The following is a 26,905-nucleotide window of genomic DNA, read 5'->3' as shown; positions in this document are numbered from 1 at the left end:
AACCCTCAGTTTGTTTCCTGAGATTAAGAATTCCTCATATCAGTGAGGTCATATGATACATGTCTTTCTCTGTTTGACTTATTTCGCTCAGCATAATACCCTCCAGTTCCATCCACGTCGTTGCAAATGGCGAGATTTCATTCCTTTTGATGGCTGCATAATATTCCATTGTATATATATACCACATCTTCTTTATCCATTCATCTGTTGATGGACATCTTGGCTCTTTCCACAGTTTGGCTATTGTGGACATTGCTGCTATAAACATCGGGGTGCACGTACCCTTTCGGGTCCTTACTTTTGTATCTTTGGGGTAAATACCCAGGAGTGCAATTGCTGGATCATATGGTAGCTGTATTTTCAACTTTTTGAGGAACCTCCATACTGTTTTCCAGAGTGGCTGCACCAGCTTGCATTCCCACCAACAGTGTAGAAGGGTTCCCCTTTCTCCACATACCCGCCAACATCTGTCATTTCCTGACTTGTTAATTTTAGCCATTCTGACTGGTGTGAGGTGGTATCTCATTGAGGTTTTGATTTGGATTTCCCTGATGCCGAGCAATATTGAACACTTTTTCATGTGTCTGTTGGCCATTTGGATGTCTTCTTTGGAAAAATGTCTGTTCATGTCTTCTGCCCATTTCTTGACTGGATTCTTTGTTCTTTTGGTGTTGAGTTTGATGAGTTCTTTATAGATTTTGGATACCAGCCCTTTATCTGATATGTCATTTGCAAATATCTTCTCCCATTCTGTCAGTTGTCTTTTGGTTTTGTTGACTGTTTCCTTTGCTTTGCAAAAGCTTTTTATCTTGATGAAGTCCCAATAGTTCATTTTTGCCCTTGCTTCCCTTGCCTTTGGCAATGTTTCTAGGAAGAAGTTGCTGTGGCTGAGGTCGACGAAGTTGCTGCCTGTGTTCTCCTTTAGGATTTTGATGGCCTCCTGTCTCACATTGAGGTCTTTCAACCATTTGGAGTCTATTTTTGTGTGTGGTTTAAGGAAATGGTCCAGTTTCATTCTTCTGCATGTGGCTGTCCAATTTTCCCAACACCATTTGTTGAAGAGACTGTCTTTTTTCCATTGGACATTCTTTCCTGCTTTGTCAAAGATTAGTTGACCATATAGTTGAGGGTCCATTTCTGGGCTCTCTATTCTATTCCATTGATCTATGTGTCTGTTTTTGTGCCAGTACCATACTGTCTTGATGATGACAGCTTTGTAGTAGAGCTGGAAGTCCAGAATTGTGATGTCGCCAGCTTTGCTTTTCTTTTTCAACATTCCTCTGGCTATGCGGGGTCTTTTCTGGTTCCATACAAATTTTAGGATTATTTGTTCCATTTCTTTGAAGAAAGTGGATGGTATTTTGATGGGGATTGCATTGAATGTGTAGATTGCTCTAGGTAAGATTGACATCTTCACAATATTTGTTCTTCCAATCCATGAGCATGGAACGTTTTTCCATTTCTTTGTGTCTTCCTCAATTTCTTTCATGAGTATTTTATAGTTTTCTGAGTACAGATCCTTTGCCTCTTTGGTTAGATTTATTCCTAGGTATCTTATGGTTTTGGGTGCAATTGTAAATGGGATCGACTCCTTAATTTCTCTTTCTTCTGACTTGTTGGTGTATAGGAATGCCACTGACTTCTGTGCATTGATTTTATATCCTGTCACTTGACTGAATTCCTGTATGAGTTCTAGCAGTTTTGGGGTGGAGTCTTTGGGATTTTCCACATAAAGTATCATATCATCTGCAAAGAGTGAGAGTTTGACTTCTTCTTTGCCGATTTGGATGCCTTTGATTTCTTTGTGTTGTCTGATTGCCGTGGCTAGGACTTCCAATACTATGTTGAATAGCAGTGGTGATAATGGACATCCCTGCCGTGTTCCTGACCTTAGGGGGAAAGCTCTCAGTTTTTCCCCATTGAGAATGATATTCGCTGTAGGTTTTTCATAGATGGCTTTTATGATATTGAGGTATGTACCCTCTATCCCTATACTCTGAAGAGTTTTGATCAAGAAAGGATGCTGTACTTTGTCAAATGCTTTTTCTGCATCTATTGAGAGGATCATATGATTCTTGTTCTTTCTTTTGTTAATGTATTGTATCACATTGATTGATTTGCGGATGTTGAACCAACCTTGCAGCCCAGGGATAAATCCCACTGGTCGTGGTGAATAATCCTTTTAATGTACTGTTGGATCCTATTGGCTAGTATTTTGGTGAGAATTTTTGCATCCATGTTCATCAGGGATATTGGTCTGTAATTCTCCTTTTTGATGGGGTCTTTGTCTGGTTTTGGGATCAAGGTAATGCTGGCCTCATAAAATGAGTTTGGAAGTTTTCCTTCCATTTCTATTTTTTGGAACAGTTTCAGAAGAATAGGTATTAATTCTTCTTGAAATGTTTGGTAGAATTCCCCTGGGAAGCCATCTGGCCCTGGGCTTTTGTGTTTTGGGAGATTTTTGATGACTGCTTCAATTTCCTTAGTGGTTATAGGTCTGTTCAGGTTTTCTATTTCTTCCTGGTTCAGTTTTGGTAGTTGATACATCTCTAGGAATGCATCCATTTCTTCCAGGTTATCTAATTTGCTGGCATAGAGTTGCTCATAATATGTTCTTATAATTGTTTGTATTTCTTTGGTGTTGGTTGTGATCTCTCCTCTTTCATTCATGATTTTGTTGATTTGGGTCATTTCTCTTTTCTTTTTGACAAGTCTGGCTAGGGGTTTATCAATCTTGTTAATTCTTTCAAAGAACCAGCTCCTTGTTTCGTTGATCTGTTCTACTGTTCTTTTGGTTTCTATTTCATTGATTTCTGCTCTGATCTTTATTATTTCTCTTCTCCTGCTGGGTTTAGGCTTTATTTGCTGTTCTTTCTCCAGCTCCTTTAGGTGTAGGGTTAGGTTGTGTACTTGAGACCTTCCTTGTTTCTTGAGAAAGACTTGTATTGCTATATACTTTCCTCTTAGGACTGCCTTTGCTGTATCCCAAAGATTTTGAATAGTTGTGTTTTCATTTTCATTGGTTTCCATGAATTTTTTTAATTCTTCTTTAATTTCCTGGTTGACCCATTCATTCTTCAGTAGGATGCTCTTTAGCCTCCATGTATTTGAGTTCTTTCCGACTTTCCTCTTGTGATTGAGTCTTAGTTTCAAAGCATTGTGGTCTGAAAATAGGCAGGGAATGATCCCAATCTTTTGGTACCAGTTGAGACCTGATTTATGACTTAGGATGTGATCTATTCTGGAGAATGTTCCATGGGCACTGGAGAAGAATGTGTATTCCGTTGCTTTGGGATGGAATGTTCTGAATATGTCTGTGAAGTCCATTTGGTCCAGTGTGTCATTTAAAGTCTTTATTTCCTTGTTGATCTTTTGCTTAGACGATCTGTCCATTTCAGTGAGGGGGGTGTTAAAGTCCCCCACTATTATTGTATTGTTGTCGATGTGTTTCTTTGCTTTTGTTATTAATTGCTTTATATAATTGGCTGCTCCCATGTTAGGGGCATAGATATTTACAATTGTTAGATCTTCTTGTTGGATAGACCCTTTAAGTAGGATATAGTGTCCTTCCTCATCTCTTATTACAGTCTTTGGTTTAAAATCTAATTTGTCTGATATAAGGATTGCCACCCCAGCTTTCTTTTGGTGTCCATTAGCATGGTAAATGGTTTTCCACCCCCTCACTTTAAATCTGGGGGTGTCTTTGGTTCTAAAATGAGTCTCTTGCAGACAGCATATCGATGGGTCTTGTTTTTTAATCCAATCTGATAGCCTGTGTCTTTTGATTGGGACATTTAGCCCATTTACATTCAGGGTAACTATTGAAAGATAGGAATTTAGTGCCATTGTATTGCCTGTAAAGTGACTGTTACTGTATATTGTTTGTGTTCCTTTCTGGTCTATGTTGCTTATAGGCTCTCTCTTTGCTTAGAGGACCCCTTTCAAGATTTCTTGTAGGGCTGGTTTCGTGTTTGCAAATTCCTTTAGTTTTTGTTTGTCCTGGAAGCTTTTTATCTCTCCTTCAATTTTCAATGACAGCCTAGCTGGATATAGTATTCTTGGCTGCATATTTTTCTCATTTAGTGCTCTGAATATGTCCTGCCAGTCCTTTCTGGCCTGCCAGGTCTCTGTGGATAAGTCTGTTGCCAATCTAATGTTTCTACCATTGTAGGTTACATATCTCTTCTCCCGAGCTGCTTTCAGGATTTTCTCTTTGTCTCTGAGACTCGTAAGTTTTACTATTAGATGTCGGGGTGTTGACCTATTTTTATTGATTTTGAGAGGGGTTCTCTGTGCTTCCTGGATTTTGATGCCTGTTTCCTTCCCCAAATTAGGGAAGTTCTCTGCTATAATTTGCTCCATTATACCTTCTGCCCCTCTCTCTCTTTCTTCTTCTTCTGGGATCCCAATTATTCTAATGTTTCATCTTATGGTATCGTTTATCTCTCGAATTCTGCCCTCGCGATCCAGTAGTTGTTTATCTCTCTTTTTCTCAGCTTCTTTATTTTCCATCATTTGGTCTTCTATCTCACTGATTCTTTCTTCTGCCTCATTTATCCTAGCAGTTAGCGCCCCCATATTTGATTGCACCTCATTAATAGCCTTTTTGATTTCTACTTGGTTAGATTTTAGTTCTTTTACTTCTCCAGAAAGGGTTTCTCTAATAACTTCCATGCTTTTTTCAAGCCCAGCTAGTATCTTTAAAGTGATGATTCTGAACTCTAGATCTGACATCGTACTAATGTCCGTATTGAGTAGGTCCCTGGCAGTCGGTACTACCTCTTGTTCTTTTTGTTGAGGTGACTTTTTCCGTCTTGTCATTTTGTGCAGAGGAGAATAGATTAATGAGAGAACAAAATGCTAGCAGGGTAACAATGTCCCCAGAAAATATACTCTAAGCAAATCAGAAAAGACCTGAAGCAGTGGGAAAAGAAAGGGAAAGAGAGAAAAAGGAAAAAGAAAGAAAAAAAGAAAAAAGAAAAAGATAAAGATAAAGATAAAAACAAACAAAAACAGAACAAAACAAAACAAAACAAAAACAGAATGTGATCAAATATGATCAGGCTGGTTTATAGATCAGTGCCACACACTAGATTTTGGGTGTATTTTGGTCTGTTAAAAGAAAGTCCCTCCCAAAATTTTAAAGAAAGAAAAACTTATATATGTACAAAAATAAGGGTTGATATGATGAAGGGATGGAATATGACTGTAAAAATGGAAATTATAAAAAATTTTATAAAAGGAATTGATAAGTTGTTTGAAAAAAGAAAGAAGAGGATTTAAAAAAAAAAAAGGGAGAGAATGTGATCAGGCAGGGGAGTAGAAAAAAACCATACACTAGAGATTTAGAGTATATTTTGATCTGTTAGAAGAAACTATCTCAAAATTTTAAAGAGAGAACAACTTACATATATATGCCAAAAATACGGGTAACTACTATGAAGGGATAGAATATCACTCTAAAAATAAAAAATAAAAATGTTTTTTTAAAAAAGGGATTGATAAGATGTTGGTTGAAAAAGGGAAAAAGAAAAATTCAAAAAAAAAGAAAAAAGAAAAAAGAAAAAAAGACAGTTAAAAAAAATAATTTACTTTGAAAGACTAAAGAATCATGGTAAAAAAGCCATGAATTCTATGTGCAGTATTCCCCTAGCGCTGGAGTTCTGCCGTTCTCATTGATCGGTGAACCTGGTCTTGGCTGGCTGTTCTCGCTGATCTTCTGGGGGAGGGGCCTGTTGCCATGGTTCCCAAATGTCTTTGCCGGAGGCAGAATTGCCCCGCCCTTGCGGGTCCGGGGTAAGTAATCTGCTCGGGTTTGCTCTCGGGAGCTTTTGTTCCCTGCAAGCTTTCCCTACAGCTTTGGAGGCGGGGAGTGAAAATGGCGGCCTCCCAGTCTCCGCCCCGGAGGAGCTGAGAACTCAGGGCCCCGCTCCTCAGTAAGCCCCCAGAGAAAAGCAGTCAGTCACTCCCGTCTCCCCGGTCTCCGGCCGCACTCCGTGCTCACCCGGCCTGTGACCGCGCGTTTCTATCTCTGGCTCCCGGCCCCGGGTGGAGTCTCCAAACCCAGCAGATCCCTGCAGTGCGCTCCCGCACCTCTCCTCCCGGGGGAAGAAGGTGAGTCTCCCCGGATCTGCCGCTTGTTGGGTCCCTGCTGGAGGAGCAGTGGCCCGACTGTGCCGCGGATCACGGTTTATGGCAACCCTGAGCTGAGAACCCGTGCCTCGGCTCCGTCTCTGCAGCCGGCTTCCCTGCTCCGATACCTGGGAGCTCTGCCGCACTCAGGCACCCCCGGTCTTTCTGTGACCCCGAGGGTCCTGAGACCACACTGTCCCGCAAGGGTTCCACCCCCCACTTAGCCACCAGAGTGACGTCCCTCAGCGGAGCAGACTTCTAAAAGTTCCGATTTTGTGCTCCGCGGTTCTATCACTTGCCAGAAGTGGGCGACAGAGGCCCCCCTCCCCCGCCATCTATCCTCCTGAATATCGCCTCGGATTCACTTCTCCGCACATCCTACCTTCCAGAAAGTGGTCGCTTTTCTGTTCAGAGAGTTGTTGCTATTCTTTTCTTCGATCTCCTGTTGAGTTTGTAGGTGTTCAGAATGGTTTGATCCCTATCCAGCTGAATTCCTGAGAGGAGACGAAATCCAGGTCTCCTACTCCTCCACCATCTTGCTCCCAGCTCCGGTATTCATCCTTTCTGATGTATAATCAGTACTTTTAAAAATGATGCCATATGTTATATCTAATCCCAGGACTGCTACAAAAAATATGCATCTTCAACTTCTTCACATTGCTAAATTGCTCTTTAGAGAGTTTGAGAAAATTTACACTCTTACCAGTGGTATAAATGAGTTTCTATTTCCCTTTGTTCTCTGTTTTCTTTTCAGTTCTTCACATCCTCTAGTTTTTTTTTTTTTTTTGACTGAGGTATAATTGACAAATAAAAAATTATATATATTTTAAGATCTAAAACTTGGTATTTTGATGTATATATACATAGTGAAATGATCACCACAATCAAGCTAATTAACATATCCATCACCTCACAGTTACTTTTTTTTTCAATTCTTTCTTTTCTAATTTTGAGAACACTTTAGATCTACCCTCTTAGAAAATTTCAAGTATGCACTACAGAATTGTTAACTATATCATCAGGTGTGCATTAGATCTCCAGGACTTATTTATCTTGCATAACTGAAACTGTGTACCCTTTGACCAACATCTTCTCATTTTCCCACTACCACCATTCTAATCTGTGTTTCTATGAGTTTGACCATTTTGGATTCCACATGAAAGTGAGATCATATAGTATCTTGTCTTTCTCTGAATGGTTTATTTCAGTTTTCTCAAACTGTCCTTGTCTGGATTTGGAAACATGATCAGGGATATGGAGATTATATGAAAGAATCATAGTAAGCTTTGGTAAGACTCATTGCACTGAAATGGTACATAAATTTTATAACATAATAGGAAATAGAATGTGAGATTATCTACCTATGGGCAGCCAGCATTTCTCTAGATGTGCCTCCTACTCTTCTCATAACATAAAAGAATATGGAACTCTGGGTCCTCCGAACCTGTGGCTTCTTTACTTCACAGAAGTTACAGAGACCACCAGTTTTTCCCCCAAGAGTAAAAAAGGGGAGCTTTCAGGAATCTACATGAATTAACTTATACCCTTGATCTTCTGAATATATTTTACATAGCTCATTTATAGAACCATTATTGAGTCAAATTGGAAGTACCCTACCAGAAGTCAAATCATCAATCTCACCAAATTTCCAAAACAGAATAACCTTTTCTTACTGAGTAGAGTTCTTTGGGCTTATTTGTTCCTCATTCCTTGAAGGTTTAGAAAAATTTGTCTATAAAATCATTAGGCTTGATTTTTGTGTGGATTGGGGTTATTGTTCTAAGGGGGTGATAAGGTGACTAAGGGGTCAAGGGGTGAAGAGTATATTACTTACTATCAATTCAATTTATTTAATGGACTTTCATTTATTCACATTTCCTATATATTCTTTAGTCAGTTTTGGCATTTAATATTGTTCTTAAAAATTCTCTTTTAATAGGGTTTTCTAATATTTTGTCATAAAATTATCCGTGGTACTCTACTACAATTTTTAAATATCAATTTTATTTCTGATGATAGCCTGTTTTCAGCTATGATTTTAATGTTGTTTCTCTCAATTATTTCAAGTGTTTCCTTTCTGTTATTTCTTTTTTCCTGGAACCAGCTTTATTTTTGCTGAAAATTTATGTGACCCCTCTGCCAATGTTGCTGTTTTGGTTAATTTCTGCATTGACCCCAAACTTTTCTTTCCAATTTGTTTTCACATTCTCCTTTTTAAAAATCCAATTTCTTTAGTTAAATGCAAAGTCCACTAATATGTTATATTTCTTCTTTTATAATATATACATTTAAAGCTTAAATTGTCATGAAAGACAGTCATGTCATTGCACCCTTAAGTATTAAAAGTATCCAGTACTCAATGCCATTCAGTTCCAAATATTTCATGATATCAAGTATAAGTTTCCTTGTTCTTACATGAATAACTTAGTTGAATAAACTATAAATACTTTATTCTTAGTTGAATAAAGTATTCTATAAATGTCAATTGGTTAAGTTTATTCATTAGGTTCACATATTTTCTAAACTTGATGTTATGTTCAGACAAAATCTTCAAGAGGATTGGAACTAGCAAAACTGAGAATCTTATGTTTCTTTGTAGTTACTGTCTGTATTTTTCTAAATTTTTACACTCATCTTGATGTTTTTCTGTAAGCGACTAAGTGAGGTATGTTAAAATCTTCCACTTTGATTATGGAATTGTCTATTTCTCTTTTTAGCTCTATCTTCTTTAACTTTATGTATTTTGGGACCCTGTTACTGTTATCAGGTGCATTCAGATTTAGAAATGGCATACCTTACAGTTGCGTGACTTCAGGCTTTGTAGAGGTTTTCTCTGCTGCTAGAGCCTTTCACCTGCCTCTATTCAGACATGCATCATTTTATTTAGCTCATACAACCAGCTAAATTTCCTTTTTCATTTCTCACATCTCACAGTCCCTCTTCCACTTTTTTTTCCTTCAGAGCTGTGTACCTGTTGTTCTCTTTCTTAGATTCATATTCAGTATTTCTATCTGTTTTGTAATGGGAAGTGTATCTAGGTTAGTTCAATCTGTGATGTGGCCAGAATCAGAAATTCAAACCTTAATTACTTACCCAGAGTAAGGACTTCTATTCTAGCTAAATAAATGTTATCTAAGTGCACCTTATTCCAGACAAAACAAGACAAAATAAAAACCTGATTGCAACTTATTTTTAGGATTTACTACATTATTTCAGAACTTGCACCTTATTATTATTACCACTACTAACAATATCACTATTACTCTTTCTTCTGATAATAGTAATAATAATAGCTAATTGCTAATATTTATGCAATGCATACTCTCTCCTAGCTACTTTTTGAATTGCTTTGTGTGCATTAACTCCTTCCTTAATTCTCAAATACTATGAAGTAAATGTTTATCATTCTTATTTCACAAAGAAACCGAGGCATAGAGGCTAAATAACTTGCCTGAGATTATTTAATTGCTAAATAACAGAAGCAGAGTCAGAACCCCAATGGTTTGGCTCCAAAGCCCTGATTCTGAATTTAGACTCAAGCAAGAGAGGTACCTGCCCTGGGCTCTACCCTTTAAAAAAATCCAAACAGGATTTCTCCAGTCAATTCCTTTTTTATAGCCATGGACTTCATGTGGTTAATGGGAGGGTCCCACTTATAGTCCCCAATCATCTTTTAGATCAGGCCTTAGTGTTAGTTGAGATCTGGAATTCCTATTCAAACTCCTTTTTAGTATCTACGTGGGTCTCTTCCCTTGGTGCACACTCCTAAGAGTGGATATCTTTACTGCAGTGTATACCTATAAGCTCAAGGGTGGCTTTGTTTCAGGTATGTGGTTGGAGCTTGGACCTGTCAGCTGGAATGTCGACATGCATGCAGGTGAGATCCCTCCTATAAAGCTAGACTTAACAGGGATAGGACGATATTCAGGGCTGCAGGGAGAGGGCTGGGCATCAAGGGCTGCCTCTTCCTATGCCACCTCAGTCCAGTACAAAATGCCAAGCCTGAGAATTCTAAGTTTGAAAATAACCAGTTAGGCCATTTTGAAGATGATGAATAGCTTTATTAAAAATTTGCTAGCTTTATTCTTAACTCATGTATTTTTTTAAAGATTTTATTTATTCATTTGAGAGAGAGAGAGAGCACAAGCAGGGGAAATGGCAGGCAGAGGGACAAGCAGGCTCCCCACTGAGCAGGGAGCCCAATGCGGGGCTCGATCCCAGGACTCTGGGATCATGACCTGAGTTGAAGGCAGACGCTTATCTGACTGAGCCACCCAGGTACCCCTCTTAACTCTGAAATATTTAATCATTTGGATGTGAGCCTCCATTTATTGGTTGGCTGTAGAGGCTGAGTGAGGCTGTGTAACTCACATGCTGCCTGTGGCGGACTTGCTTCCAATATGGGTGCTTCATTATTCCTTCCTTCAGCCAGATTAAAGTTAAAAATAGAACTACACTATAATCCAGCAATTGCACTACTAGGTATTTACCCAAGGAATTGAAAGGGATACCTGCACTAATTGAAAGGGATACCTGCACCCTGATGTTTATAGTGGCATTATCTACAATAGTCAAGTTATGGAAAGAGTGCAAGTGTCCATTGACTGGATAAAGAGGTGAGATATATATATATATATATATAATGGAATATTACTCAGCCGTAAAAAAGAATGAGACCTTGCCATTTGCAATAACATGGATAGAACTAGAGAGTATTATGCTAAGTGAAATAAGTCAGAGAAAGAGAAATACCATATGATTTCACTCATATGTGGAATTTAAGAAACAAAACAAATGAGCAAAGGGAAAAAAGAGAAAGAGCAAGAGGCAAACCAAGAAACAGACTCTTTACTGCTAAAGAGAGTAGAGAACAAACTCCTGGTTATCTTTACCGTAGAGAACAAACTCCTGGTTATCAGTGGGGAGGTGGGTGGAGGGTGGGTGAAAGAGGTGAAGAGGATTGGGGAGTGTAATTGTGACGATGAACACCGGGGGTTGTATGGAAGTATTGAATCACTCTATTGTACACTTGAAACTAAAATTAGGCTGTATGTTAACTAATTGGAATTTAAATAAAAACTTAAATAAATACATGACACTGCAATATGGATTCCTTTCTTTATTGCTCTGTGAGAATGCTCTAGTTTCTTTATGTTTGGGATTTTGGGTTAGGTTGTATGTGACAAGGTCGGGGCAGAGTTGACAAATATGTCATCTGGATGTTGCCTAATAGAGTATATTAGTAGGCATTTCAAAAATGTTGTGGATAACTGAAAAATAATAGCTACCATTAATTTAGCATTTATTAAATCAGAAGTAGTGCTTTTGCTTTCCGTAGGTTATCTCACTTAATACTAAAACAAGCCTTTTAGTTAAATACCATTATTATACCCTTTTACAGATGAGGAGACAAATCAGAGAGTACCTGAAGGCAATAAAGTCAGTGATTGACAACCTGGATTTGAACCTAAGGCCATATGACTTTATAATGAGTGCAGGTGATTATAATGTTATTTTGCCTTCCTGAGAATGAATGAATGAAAAAATAGCCATGATTTTCCTTAAAGTCAAACTTATAGTGAAAATTTAGCTGAAACAGTTGGATATGGCTTAATCATATGTGCCGCACATCTTATTTTGATGCATTTTTAGGAAGGTTGGACTTGAACATCTGACTAGAGTACCATAATCATGTTTAAGCTTAGATTTTATTTCAAAATTTATTAGAAAATAGACTGTGGGAATGAACGAAAGATATACACTGGCATCAGATCCTTTTTTGAAATTGATGTTATTGAGTTATATGAATTGTGATTTTTTATCATGCTTCTGATTGAAGGCACCAGCTAGGATATTATCATTATAAAAATAATAACTCAGCTCTTGATTGTATGTTTATGTCAAAATTCCCATTGAGATTTGGAATGCTGATGACCCAAATGCAATAAAAGAACCCTTTATTCATTTATATTCAGTAAAGTAATATTAGAAGATGATCCATTCCTTCTTCCTTATGGTTAGCAATTTGGGTCTCATGATTCTCTATTAAATTTATTATTTGTTGGGATATAATTTGCAAAGATTCTGTATTTAGCATTAGTGTCTCTGTTTCAGCTTTTATTATAAATTATGTGTTCACATTCAAATGGTGAAAATATATACTTTTGGAAATAATCGCAGTAAATGGGTACATACACAGCAACTGTCAGGTCTGAAAAGGGGCTGGTCAAATGGGCAAGAGATGATAGCATTTATTGACACCAGGGCTTGAACCTTGTAGGAGTGTTGGTGTTGGGAATCAAGAGGGAATCACTGCATCTTCACTTCCCTTAACTCTTGCTCTTGTGTTATATTCTGCACAATGAAGAACAGCATGCAGCAAAATGCACAGTTGGAGCCAGAGAATTTGGCCCCTTGTTAGAATGGATCCCTAAGACAGACCTGGTGCTGAATGAGGAGATAACAAGAGTTCTCATTATTTATGAGTCACATTTGAACAGTAGGCTGCAGTCTTAAATGCAGATATTTTATTTTATTTTATTAAGATTTATTTGAGAGAGAGAACGAGAGCAAGCAAGCAGGGAGGGGTAGAGGGAGAGAGAGAGGGGATCTCAAGCAGACTCCACACCCAGCATCGAGCGTGGAGACTGATGCAGGGCTCCATCTCACGACCCTGAGATAGTGACCTGAGCCAAAATCAAGTCAGTCACCTAACTGACTGAGCCATATAGGTGCCCCTAAATGCAGATATATTAATTCTCCTATGAAGTCTGGATGGTGGGCAGGGGTGAGGGATAGGTGTTATGAACTCTATATTAAGGTTCTGAAGCCACATTTGCCCACTGTTGGGCTTCAAAACCCTTGCCCTTATTATATGTAGAACACATATAAGGAAGTTAATATTTGTCTTGGTCTAGTGTCTACCACAACTTCCTTTATTTTAATGATGTAGTTTAGTTTTCTCAGGAAATATGAGCTCTTTGGTTTAGGCATATGGAAAGGCCACAGTGATAGAGTGCACCTAAGGAAATGTCAACTTGCATCCTACTTCCATCTGGAAAATCTGACTTTATCATTGAGTGTATCTTAACTGTACTCTTTGGCCTTAATATAATTGTATTAACATCATAGGTACAATTGGTTACAAGGCTAAATGGGAACCTCTTTATTTCTCCTAGATGGTACATCACTCTCTTTCAAGATCTTACTCTGTATAGAACATATGCACTTTAACCATTTAGATATATTTATACAAGGAAAGTCCAGCTTGGACCAGTTGTTAGACTAACATGTTTAAAGTGAAAATCTGGTGTAAATGGAAAAGAACATGGAGGATGGTGTAAGGTCTGGGTTTTAACACTTAAGACTAGCTGTGTAGCCTTGGTCATATCTTGTCACTTCACTAAAACATCAGTTTCTAAATGTTTAAAAATGATGCATTCCAGGCAGATCCTTTTAAATTGTCTTGAGGATTATATGGGACGACTCATGAAAAATATTTTTATACTGTTTTCCTAACAGCTCAGATGGAGCCAAACAGAGCTTGTTAAATGAAAACAAAAGCAGGAATTTTTAAAATTCACAAAGGTGGGAGATTATGATTAATTAAAAAGTTAAGTTTCTTTAGAATGTTTTCCCATCACTCCATTTTCAATACAAGCAGCAATGCAACATTGCTCAATTCACTAACCTCTCTAGGGGGATTCTGTTTTCCTGGCAGAGGTTTGATAAATTTGGTGACCTAGTGATATGTGGATTGTATTTTAACAAAGGGATCAGCAGCTCATCCAAGTACCTTTGACTCTGGAGGGAAATAACACTTTTAGGTGGAAACCTGCAATATACTTGGACATCTGCATAATGACTGAAATTAGCATAGGTTTACATTGTACACTACTCCATTAGAATTTTGATGACTTGGAAAGGAACAGAAGGTTGTAAATTTCCTACAGGAAAGTCCCTGGAGGGTGTGAAGTCTTGAAACAAAATCAGCCCCATGTAATAAGCATGTTGTGAATGACTGAAAGGACAGAAAAATGACAAACATGTGTCATTTTTTCCTCATAAAAAGTGACCTGTTGCTGCTGGTATGATATAGTACTTTGAGGGATGCTAGTAACCTCTCTCTGTTCTGCTTGTTGAGAGGTGAGCTAGTATAAGCCTGTTCATTAGATACCTATGATCATAATTTCCTCCTAGCAATACTTGTATGGAGGGAGAGGAGGAAAATAAGGGACAGGAAGAAGGTAAAAATGGTAGAAGAGAAAAGGGAAAATAGAGGAGGGGACAAAAGCAAGAAGAGTTGGGATGAGGTGGGCAAAAAAGGAAGAAAAACATGGAATCTGCTTGGTTTTCTGGTTTAGTAGTCATGAGGGTGTGGCCCTAAACATTTCTGGACTGCAGGACCATAAGTGGGTAAAAAGTAATTGACTCCACCAGAGATTCTGAAATCTGCCCAAATTTTCAGCCACACTCTGCAAATGGGGTTAATAAGAAATCACTCCTGCCCTCCTGTTGGTACTGACAGGGGGAATTTTTACTTGAACTGGTGAGCAAAGGCTGACTGGGGTGTAAAGCCATCCAGGACAGCGGTTTTCTGTAGAGGTGTTCAAAATCCCTGGGCAACAGTAGAACATAGAAAAATGATTCCCAAAACTTTGGCCACCAAAGACCCCTCTAGTGTTTTCTTTCTGTCACATGAACCCATATTGGATATTTTTACACCTACTGAACAGAGTCCATGATTTGATGGTACTTAATGTGTTTTCCATATTCTTATTAATCAGTAAGATATATCCTTCTGTCATTCCAGAGAAGTATTAGAAAACACGATTCCCTCCTTGAGTTGATTTAAACCTAGCCATAAAGACATTTGACCTCTTAGGTGGCTTTTTTCTTATTCTGGAGGATGGTAGTCACTGCCTTTCTGAAACATTTAAAATAGCATACGGTGTTGCTTAAGTAGACTAAGAAACATATACAATTATAATATTAGAGTAGAAAAGGAAATGCATTCAGACAGAAAACTTCAGATTAGCTGGATGGATAAATAACCAGGTAAGAGGGGTTGGAAAGAGACCCTGGGGCCTTTGAATAGCCTTCAAGTTTTAGTTATTTACCCCTCACTTTTCTTCCTGCTTTGACTGATGTGTGGCCCATTCTCTTACATGACTAGTCCCAGATAAGTGGAAAGATGCATAGAAGATAGAAGTAGTGGATGCTGAGGCAGGCCCTGCTCCTAGCTGGATAAAAGATTCAAGAGAATCATTCTGTTTCCCTGAGCTCTGCTTTTCCATCTATAAAATGAGGACATTGGGCTATATGATCTTGCTATCTCTTTCTATTCTAAAGTGATGGGATTTTTTTTTTTTTAAACATCACTTTCACTGAGCCTCATTTTTCTTATCTGTAAAAATGGGAAAAATGCCTACCTCGCAAGGTGACTTTGAGGATTTAAAGATAACAATTGAATGCCTTTCCCTATACAAATCTACTTGATTCCTGAATTCAGTTATTAAGAGTTTATAGAATGAGTTCAGATAGTGAGGGGTATAGCACTGTTTGAATCTATTTGAGATCAGTATTTCATAGAGCAAGTGGTGAGTTTTGGATAGTAAGGATTTACCAAATGTTTTTAGTTCCTGGATATCTATAGAAGTACATTGCTTATAGCCCACACTCAATGAAGATTTAACCTGATCTCCTTGACCTTGAGGATAAAGACAGCCTTGTTTAGCTTTGCACCCTCGGCTTGTAGCACAAGGAGTGTCTTGTAGTGTCTAATAGCCAGGAATGTCTGTTTGTGTTTGTGGCCCTCAGGTGAGTCATGGTACCCTGCTGAGCCTTGGGTCAGCTAAGTAAAATGTCCTTAACAATATATATGCCCCATAGAGTCGGAGTAAAGAGTGGTAAAAGATCATTTAAAAAAATAAAATCATAACTCTTGTACAGATATAAAATGAATAGATGTTCAAGATTTTATAAAACTTGTGAATCAATGAGGGAACCAGGAGTGTTACAATAAGTTAAAAGAAAAATCCAAAATAAAGACACAATTACAGATCAGGAATACAGAAACTGATGTGCAAATGTAGGTGAAACTAACTTCTTCCACAGTGTGCAGACAGGTTGGCTGAACCTCTGCTAGATAGAATAAAATTTGTGTATTTATAGAAAAGATTTATTATTTTTTAAATTTTATTATTGTTATTTATATAAAAGCTACTAGCACAACCCAAGCCCATGGTAACTTCTCAAATGTTGGATTCCTTGCCACCTTCTGAGGGCATGCAGTCACAAGCAAATTTTAGTCAAATCTATTATACTGTGTCTCTAATCAATAAATTTTATTAAGATTTTGCCGTTCACCTGGTGTACTTCTACTAGGTGTAATTGTAGATACCAAACCACATTAACACGCAGTATAGTATTTAAAAGAGAAAATCTTTATTCCTATCACTTTCTATTACAAATAATAAGAATGGTAAAAAAAAATTAGTGTGAGTTATGGGTGCTAAAATACCTAAATTGTCAACCACTATTTATTTAGCATTATATATTCTAAATGTCTTCTTTAATTCTCTCTCTGTGTGTATGTTTTTATAGGAGTTACTAGAAGAACAGAGATAACCCATGTGTATTAACAGTATGGAAACATCCTGAAACTACTTTGGAGTCTAAATAAACCAACTGGATTCAAGTTTCACAAACAAGGAGACTGGTCCATGGACAATTTGCTCCAGGTAAGTGAGAGGTATAATTTACTCTGTTAGAATCCTTTGAAGATTCATTGACTGTGGGCATTGTTAACTGCATTTCAGATGATTATAATGTTCGTTTGGTACAGCAGACAGCTTCTCTTCCCTCCCAAACATACACATGTGGATGCCAACATATGGCTAAATATCTAGCCATTTCATCTTGCTCATTTGGGTTTCAGTCAGTTACAAAAGGAGGAAGCAGGGGGAAAAAGTACCCACCTCATAAAACTTTTACTAGCAGTGATTTCTATGGAGGGGCGGGAGTCCAACTCACTGTTCCTCGAGCAGATGTTCCTCTATAGTGCCTGGGAGTTGAAAGAGTGGCAGATCGGCCTGCCCAGGGTTCAGAATGAAACAAGCAGGCAACTGGTGATTCCCCCCCCCCACTCTTTTGAAATGGGGGCAGCAGTTGGGTCATTAATATGGAACAAAGCGTTTGGGAAAGGTAGCTGGCTTTTTGTTCTTCCTTTGAAAACCTGGTGAGATTGGAAAGCCGGATGTGGTCACAGCATGAAAATGGTTGCTGTTGGGCTATTGGGAAAGTTGAACTTGACTACATGAACCAGTGGGGAGGCATGGAAGTCCAAGTGACTCCTACAAGTGGTAGTTTGTGAGGTGGGGTGTGCGTTGTGGCATCTCCTTCTGCTACATGTTGTACTGTCAATGGTCAAGACTACGTGAGCCTAGAAGTAAGAGCTGTCCAGTTCTGTTAAATGGAAATAATATGTTCATTCATCCGTGGTGTTTCACTGGTGTGTTGAGGAGAAGAATAAAAAATCAAAGCATGAAGCTCCATCTATGGTAAGAGAGAGCATTTGTATTTGCCATTTTAATTGGCAAGTGCTGACTTGAATCATTCATGCTGTTTTAAGGGGAAAAGAAGAAATGTTATAAGAACCTGAAACCACAGTAGGAGGAGGAACTGCTCATACATTTTCCTGTTAATATTTAGTCTCCCTGGGTTGCATGTATAACAGCTATCTGTCCTAAATTCATAACTCAAGAGCTTCCTGGAAGACAGCTATTCTTTCTTGCATCAACTCCATCACATTATGTAGACTAAGCCAATAGAAGACATGCTATCTGTCTCTAGGGAGACCACTTTGTTTTGAGAGTCACATAAGAACATAGATATGGAGATGTTTTGTAGTATGGAAAGTGCTCGCTAAAGATGAGGAGGCAATGGTAAGATAAAGTACTGTAGAGGAATATGAACCAATAAAGAAAGGATTTGAAGCTCTTTAAAAAAAAATATTTAATTTATTTGTTTGAGAGAGAAATAGAGAGAGAGTGCATGAGCAGAGGAGAGGCAGAGGGACAAGCAGACTCCCCGCTGAGCATGGAGCCTGTTGCGAGGCTGGATCCCAGGGTCCTGAGATCACAATCTGAGCTGAAATCAGATGCTTAACACACTAAGCCACCCAGGTGTTCTGTGAAGCTCTTCTTTTTTAAAAGTATATGTGATTGTCCCTTTTCTTTGCCTTTAATCTTAGTCCTTCTATTTGTTCAGAAAAGGGGATGCTGTTTTCTTTTCTTTTCTTTTTTATTGTTATGTTAATCACCATACATTACATCATTAGTTTTTGATGTAGTGTTCCATGATTCATTGTTTGTGCATAACACCCAGTGCTCCATGCAATATGTGCCCTCTTTAATACCCATCACCAGGCTAACCCATCCTCCCACCCCCCTCCCCTCTAGAACCCTCAGTTTGTTTTTCAGAGTCCATTGTCTCTCATGGTTCATCTGGGGATGCTGTTTTCTTTTAGTTAATATCTTTTGTTTATAGGGAAGAAAGACCTGTGTAAGTGAAAAGAGAGTTATTCTGGTAACATATGTGGGCCAGAACTGAAGCAAAACTTGAAAGCAAGGTGGGGAAAAGGCAGTACTAGAATGTCCTCATGTGTTTGTACTGTTCTCAAAAACAGAACACTTACCTCTCTGCAACTCTACTTCTCCCTGAACTCCTCTGCACACCCCCTCTTGTTTCTGATTGTTTTTCCTGGCACTGTATCTGCCCATCTCATAATTTTGCCTTGCACATAGTCTCTCATTGCCTCTTTAGCTATTTTCCCTTAATTCAGCTTCAAACCCTGCTACTGATAGCCCACATCTATTAGGCTGCACTCAGGAAACAGAAACCATACCAGTTATTTTAACAGATAAAATTTAAGAATTATTAACCAGATATTGGAGAACTGGAAATGCAGAAGGGGGCACTGAGGAATCACAGAGATAGTCACTACAGAATTTGCTGCCCCAGCTGCAAGGGACAACAGGCAAGAGTTTGGGATGATTAGAAGTTATAATATTGAAGGAGGGATTTTGCAGAGCTGGACTTCAGGAGTCTTGGGTAAGGGTGTTGCCTGAAAAGTAGAGGAACTTCAGAAGCTCAGGAGGTGGGGAGGACTCCACATTGCTGAGGTTTGTGTCTCTAAGAAGGGTTATACCCGTGGCTGGTGCTAGTGCTCTGAGAGCTCAGATTGGGGACCATATGGAGCTGGGACTCCGAATTTTGTGAGGGATCATGTTCAGCCAATATTATAGCCTGAGAAACTAGAAGGGAACCCACAGATGGAGCCAAGTGGCAAAGGGGATGTGCTCTGTGGCGACCCAAGCCCCACCTCTCAAAACAAAATAGAGGAGGATGGATTTGAATGAGAGGTAATAACTTAATATATGAGCATGATAGAAAACATTGACCCTGAGGCACCAGGGCTATACTCGACAGTTTTCCTTAAAATCAACTAAGGGCATTTCTGTGATTGTCATATAGTCCAGAGGCAAAATATGTAGATGTGATGTTATTGATGATTGAATTTTTAATTAAGTGTTTCATTGTGAAACAGTTGTACATTAATGTGTAATTTTAAGAAATAACATGGAGGAATTCCATATACCCTGTTCCCCTTCCCCCCAATGATAATTATCTTACAAAACTATAGGGCAGGGCGCCTGGGTGGCTCAGTTGGTTAAGCGACTGCCTTCGGCTCAGGTCATGATCCTGGAGTCCCGCGATCGAGTCCCACATCGGGCTCCCTGCTCGGCAGGGAGTCTGCTTCTCCCTCTGACCCTCTCATGCTCTCTCTGTCTCATTCTCTCTCTCAAATAAATAAATAAAATCTTAAAAAAAAAAAAAAAAACACAAAAAAAAAAAACAAAAAAAAAACTATAGGGCAACAACTAGGATATTGACATTAGTACAGTCACAAGACAGAGCATTTCCATCATCACAAGGGTCCCTCCTGTTGTCCTTTTATAGCCACACCCACTTCATTCCCATCCCCTGACATTTTCCTTAAGCAGCTAGCAACTATTGATCTTTCAATTTCTATCATTTACTCATTACAAGAATGTTGTATAAATGGAATCATTTGGAATTGGCTCTTTTCACGCAAGGTAATTCTCAGGAGATTCATCTAAGTTATTGGGTACAGTAGTTCATTTTTTTTTCAACTAAGTAGTATTCCTGGTAAGGATATACAATAGTGTGTCTAACCATTCACCTGCTAAAGGATGTCTCAATTGTTTCCAGTTTGGGGCTGTTCTAAATAAAGTTGCTATAAAAATTAATGTACAGATTTTTGTGTGAAGATAGAATTTCATTTCATTGCCCAAAAGTGAACTGCCAGATTATATGAGAGTTTCGTATTTAGAGTTTTTTCCCTAGCTTTATTGTAATATAATTGACATATAACATTGTATAAGTTTAAGGTGTACAATGTGATGATTTGATACAGGTTTATACTATGAACTGTTTACTACTATAAGATTAGTTAACAGCATGCTACATCTCAAATAATTACCATTTTGTTGTTGTGGTGGTGGTGGTGAGAACATTTAAGATCTATTCTCTTAGCAACATTCAACTATACAAAACAGTATTGTTTTTTTGTTTTTTTTGTTTTTTTAAAGATTTTATTTATTTATTTGAGAGAGAGAGAATGAGAGACAGAGAGCATGAGAGGGAGGAGGGTCAGAGGGAGAAGCAGACTCCCTGCCGAGCAGGGAGCCCGATGCGGGACTCGATCCCGGGACTCCAGGATCATGACCTGAGCCGAAGGCAGTCGCTTAACCAACTGAGCCACCCAGGCGCCCCAAAACAGTATTGTTAACTATAGTCATCATGTTGTACATTAGCTCTCCAAAACTTATTCATCTTCTAACAGAGTTTATACCTTTGGAGCAATGCCTCCCTATAACTTCCACCCACAGCCCTTGGTAATAATCAATCTACTATTTGTTTATATGAGTTCAGTATTTTTAGATCATACAATATTTGTCTTTCTCTATCTGATTTATTTTCCTTAGCATAATGCCCTCAAGGTCTACCCATTTTATCACAAATGGCAGGATTTTTTATGACTGAATATTTCATATATATATAGTTATATATATTCATTATATGTATATATATATATATATATATATATTTATATATAATTTTCTTTATCCATCTATTGGTTGACACTTAGGCTGTTATCATGTCTTGGTTATTGTGAATAATGCTGCACTGAACATGGGAGTGAGGATACCTGTTCAAGATAATTTCATTTTCTTTAGATATATATATCCAGAAGTGGAATTACTGGATTATATGGTAGTTCTATTTTTAATCTGGGGGGGGCATCTCCATACTGTTTGCTACAGAGGCTGCACCAATTTACATTCCTACCAGTGGTGCACTGGGGTTCCCTTTTCTCCACATCCTTGCCAACACTTGTTGCTATATTTTTGTTTTTGTTTTTGTTTTAGATAATAGTCATTCTAACAGGCATGAGGAGATCTCTCATTGTGGTTTTGATTTGCAACAGGAAAGCTAGAAAAAGATGCTCTCACCAGGAAAGGGAGAACAGAGTGAGGAGTGAGCTACCCCAACCTTTTGGGACACTGCATGAAGGACCCACTGGGATGTGACCCCATCCAGAAACTGGAAGAACCAACATGTATAGGGGTAGCTAGGAACAAATAAGAAGGGCAGGGGTACAGTTATCAGCCATGCAGTAAGAGTGACGGTAGTTCTTAGTGACCTGCTCTGCAGAAGACCTCATCAGCCTTTGCCACTAAAGAAACTAGGCTCAGACTGCCTACGAATTTCAGTGGATTTAGCCCCACAGGTTTTCATGTTTGCAGATGGCAGCCATTCTGAGTTCTTCCCTGTTCCTGCCCACAGCATCCTAAGGCTGGGGGCCCCCAAATCCCACCCGGCAGCCAGTCCTGGGCTTGTGGCTGTGCAAGTACATGATGCCACTTGTTGATTTTTGCCTTCATTGCTTATGCTCTTGATGTCATATCCAAAAAAAATTGTTGCCAAGACCAGTGTCAGAGAGCTTTTTCCCTAATTATCTCATTATGGTTTTTATTTTCATTTCCCTAAAAACTAGTGATGTTTAACCTCATTTTTTTGTGCTTATTTATCATATGCATATCCTCTTCAAGGAAATATCTGTTCATGTCTCTTGTCCATTTTCTAATTGGATTGTTTGGTTGTTGTTGTTGTTGTTTTTTAAGTTTATTTATTTGAGAGAGAGTGAGAGAGAGCATGAGCGGGGGCGGGGAAGATAGAGGGAGAGGGAGAAGCTGACTCCCCACTGAGCAGGGAGACAGATGGAGGGCTCAATCCCAGGACCCCGGGATCATGACCTGAGCTGAAGGCAGATGCTTAAACGACTGAGCCACCCAGGAGCCCCAGTTTTTTTAACTCTTGAGTTTTGAGAACTTTTTTGTATATTCTGGATACTAGTCCTTGTCAGATAAATACTTTGCAAATGTTCTCTCCCATTTTTTAACTTGTGTTTTCACCCTCTGATAGGTGTTCACAGAACAAAAGTTTTGAATTTTGATGATGTCCAGTTTATTAGTTTTCCCCTTTTTGGATCATGCTGTTAGTATCCAGTCTAGGAATTCTTTGCCTACCCCGAAGCCCCAAAGGTTTCCTCTCATATTTTTTTTCCTATAATTTTATAGTCTTACTTATTTTATTTTAGTGCATAATACATTAAGTTTTGTATAAGAGGTGAAACTTAAATTTAATTTGATTGCCTATGGATGTGCCCTTGCTCCTCTTCACGTGGGCATCTATGGGTTGTCTTTTTCATTTCATTTGAAATCTTCCTGGTCATTGGTGTACTGAGTAATTTGCACTTGAAATCTGGACATTGGGGGCATTTTATTATGAGACCCTATATCTTATTCAAACCTTCCATTTTAGCTGGCTCCTTCTGATATTGCCCCTGCAGGGGAAGCAAAGGTAGAATTAACATCAGGGTGGAGTAGAATTCCACATTCCTTATTTGGCCTTTTTGACACCCGAGTTGACGGGGGCTCCTCATTACTTCTGGGCAGGAGTTCCAGCTTTCCCACTAGATGTCCACTGATACTTCCCTGGCTGGTGTAGGCGTGCATCTTAACTGCTACTCACTTGGCCACCGCTGACAGCATGGGTGGGGGAGTGGCTTCATTACTGCCGGGTGGAGGCGAAAGTCCTGACCGTCCGCATGGCCAACTCTGATACCTTTTCCGGCATAACAGGGAAAGGTCCTCTTGTTACTCTTGGGTGGAGATAGTAGTCCAGGGTCCCCATGTCATTTCTACTGACAGTGCAGGGGGTGGAGGATGCCGTGTTGCTCCCTGGCTAGGATGAACATTCTGGTGTCCTACCTGGCCTTTTCTGCTATCACCTTAGTGGGGAGTTTGGGGGACCTTTCATAGCTTGGTGAAGGTGAAAATCTAGGTCCACACTAGGATTTTGCTGGCCTGAGTGGGGATAGAGGAATGATTTTTTTTTCTGTGATGTTTACCTGGATGAGAGTCATTGTCTCACAGTTTTCTCTCTTGCTAAGCTGCCTTTTCTTTGTCTTTTGCATAGAGAGAGCAGGACATTGTTGTTTCCTTCTTTTTTTTTTTTGTCTGGACCTGTCAGTATTCCTGGGTCTCTGGTCTCTTCTACCTTATATTTGGGATATATGAGGCAAAAACAAAACAAAACAAAACAAAACAATCCAGGAACTCTCACCATCATGTCATCCGTTGGATCTAAGCTTCCTAGATTGTCCGCCTTCTGATCTCCACCTTTCAAGGTCTTCTTGTGTATTTCTTTATATATATATATATAATGTCCAGGGTTTTCAGTGTACTTAATGGGGTGAATAGGAAAAGGAAAATCTCCTCTAACATCCTGAAAGTGGTAGTCCCTTGGAAGCATTTCTGAAGATATTGTGATGGATCTATTTTCATTACTAAATTTAAAATATAATCAAGGTAGAACCAAAAAGCTGTAAAACAAACAAACAAGAAAACAAAACAAAAAATCCAACTTTTTACCAAATCCATTCCCCTGTATTTGGGCAGGAATACATGCAAAAACCATCTTAAAGAGATGATTGCTTCCCATAGTAGGGACTTAAGGATTATAATTTAAGGATAATGAAAGAGTATTTAGTAAATGAATTAAATTAACAACTTGTCTCCTACATGTTAAAGAATATGCTAGGCACTAAGGAGGATATACACGTCCTATACTATATATATATCATAGAGACCTAATTATCAAGTTATATAAAAACCATTCCCAGTGTTAAAATAGAAAGACTAACATAACTACGATATATGTTTGGAAGTTATCTTTCATCTCCTTAGAGTAAGCCAGTGTCTTGTTCATCTTTGGCTGCTGCTAGTGCCTGATGCAGCTCATTACTCATCATACATGACTTGCCATAGGAGTTTAGCAGAGGGAGAGAGCGTGCTTTGAGATGCTAGGAAGTATCTGTCTTATATTTTCAAAAAATTCTGCAGAAAAGGAGTTCTGTAACATTTCTAGATAATGTAGTCTCACATTTCACATTTCTTTAGCAAGTCAGGGAATTCTTAGTGTGAATCTTAGTCCTACAAATGAACTCAGGTGCTTATTGTGGCCTTGGTAGAAGCAGAGGAAAGATAAGTACCTTTCTTCACACATATACTTTAAAATATTTAAGATCAAGTGGCCCTCTATGATACATGCTTTCACCCCAAATAGCAACTGCAGTAGCTTCGTGTTTTGCCATATGTGTAGACTGGTGGTCTATGAGTCAAATGTCAATGCCACCCATCCCATTACACACAAGAAAAAAATAAATAACTACAATGAATAAACAAAAATAGCAGTATATGGCAACAACATGATTTAAACAAAAACAGTATATGGTAACAACATGTAGTTATTTATTAAGATAGATATTGATTCTGTTCTTAAACACATAGCCCAAGGAGGGGCTCTGAATTCCATGAATTAATTATAAAGTCTGTGAGCATAGGTTTCACATAGACAATGGCTTTCCAGTTTCCTAACGCAAGGGACTTTATCCACAAATACAAAAAGAACCTTGACAGAAAAGCTGAAGTACTGCTAGCAAATAGTTTAGCACTTTACTCCTGGATTAGTGGATGCTAGAGGCATAGAGAAAGAGCAAGAACCCTGATGCTCTAAGAACCTTAATGGACCAGAAACAGACCATGTTTCATGCAAAGCAAAGGGCTTGCTGCAAAAGCAGAAGAGTTTACTCACTGACTGCAGTTGAAAAGAGATCTTTGGGACCTACATCATAGACACTTACTTAGAGGACATCAGCTTTGACTTTGTGTATTGATAAGGCAGGGGTATACTTAGGGGGGTTTCTAAATAATGAATATTTACAGGATCCATTTTTTTAAAGCATCCTGGTTTTTGTTTGGTTGTCTTCATCTTAAAAAGCTTGCTCTTTTAGGTGAAAAGCTTCCCATGAGTGCCTAGTGCTATAAAATAGATAGGAAGAGTGGAATTTGAAGTATGGTGAGTTCCACTTTATACAATTTTCAGTAAAGACTAAGAATATTGAAATAAACATACTATGTTTATGCTTTGTATACCTTGTTTCCCTGAAAATTCACTTTACTACCTCCCCTATACAGAAAATTAGACTGAGAACAAGAATTTGGAACCTTATGGCAGAATTTTATCTGTCCTTTAAACTTCGTATCTGCCACTAATTGAAATGATCAGGATACCATACAGTACTCAGCATAGAAAATAATCCAGATTAACAGAAAACTGCCCTATTCTTTGGGTTTTAATGTTTACAAAGATTATTAGGTTTTAAAACTTTGCCATGCCTTAAGTAATTATTTCCTTTAAAATATGGTTTTATTATATTCAGAATTAAAATGTTATTTAAAACATATCTTGGCATTATCATAAACAAAGCTAGTTTTATTATTAGGGACTTAGAAACAAAGTAATGAGATAATAAGCATTTTGTTAAGGAAGAGATTCCTTTGATAGAACCTATTTAAAATGTAGTTTTTTCTTCTTCTTTCTTTAAGACCACAAAAATAAAGATCTGGCTCATCTCCACCTCTCTAGATCTTTAGAAGCTTCATGCCTTGAAGAAATGTATTACATCTTTTTTTTTTTTTTTTAAAGGACTTATCATAATGGAGGCAGTAGTTTATGGGAAAAGACAAATCTAAAAAGTCATGTTTCAAAATCTTTCTTCCCAAACTGGAGTAAAACAAGAGAGGATTAAAAGGAAATTGACCTGTAAGAAATGGCTGGGAAGCTGAGAGCCCATAAGAAATTATTTAATAAAATACTAATTTTATTCTCAAAGCTGAGGTCAAAATATAAAACCTAATAAAGAAATTACAGACATTAAAAAGTGTGGGTAAATGAGTGGCAGGAGCCTTTTATTGCCATCCTCCTGAATATGATTTTGCAGTTTTTTCTGACCATGTAATCCAAGATTTAGCCAATTTTTCTGAGCCACCTTCACATGACCTATTTGAGAGCTGAGAGGTGATAGGTAAGCAATGCAGAGAACATAATCAGAGAGATTTCATCTTCTTGCCACATTCCAGCTTATCAAACATAATTTTAGAAGTTTCCAGGTGTATTTGAAACACCTTTTGAAAGAAAAATCGGTCCATGTCTCTGAAGTGTCCTATCCTGCCTGTCCCACTAGGTGAAATGATCACATTATTGGCAGGACCTTGATTTT

The 26,905-nt window shown here is 38.3% G+C and overlaps 1 protein-coding gene across 9 annotated transcripts in view; it reads left to right on the top strand.

The window, feature by feature from the left end:
- The window catches only part of LRRC4C (leucine rich repeat containing 4C), a 1,196,081-nt gene that overhangs the window by 706,037 nt on the left and 463,139 nt on the right, over window positions 1-26,905 (top strand). For 7 of the 9 annotated variants that reach the window (XM_032413925.1, XM_032413926.1, XM_032413921.1 and 4 more), the window contains 3 exons: window positions 9,959-10,009; window positions 11,534-11,630; window positions 16,738-16,874. The gene's annotated coding sequence lies outside the window, so the exon portion shown is untranslated. The remainder of the gene's footprint in view (window positions 1-9,958; window positions 10,010-11,533; window positions 11,631-16,737; window positions 16,875-26,905) is intronic. The other 2 variants (XM_032413924.1, XM_032413920.1) reach the window with 1 other exon arrangement.

This window comes from Phoca vitulina, unplaced genomic scaffold (assembly GCF_004348235.1).
Source record: "Phoca vitulina isolate PV1807 unplaced genomic scaffold, GSC_HSeal_1.0 scaffold16, whole genome shotgun sequence".
Taxonomy (NCBI): Eukaryota; Metazoa; Chordata; class Mammalia; order Carnivora; family Phocidae; genus Phoca; species Phoca vitulina.
The sequence above is the reverse complement of the archived record's forward strand: the minus strand, read 5'-3'. Positions and strand labels throughout refer to the sequence as shown.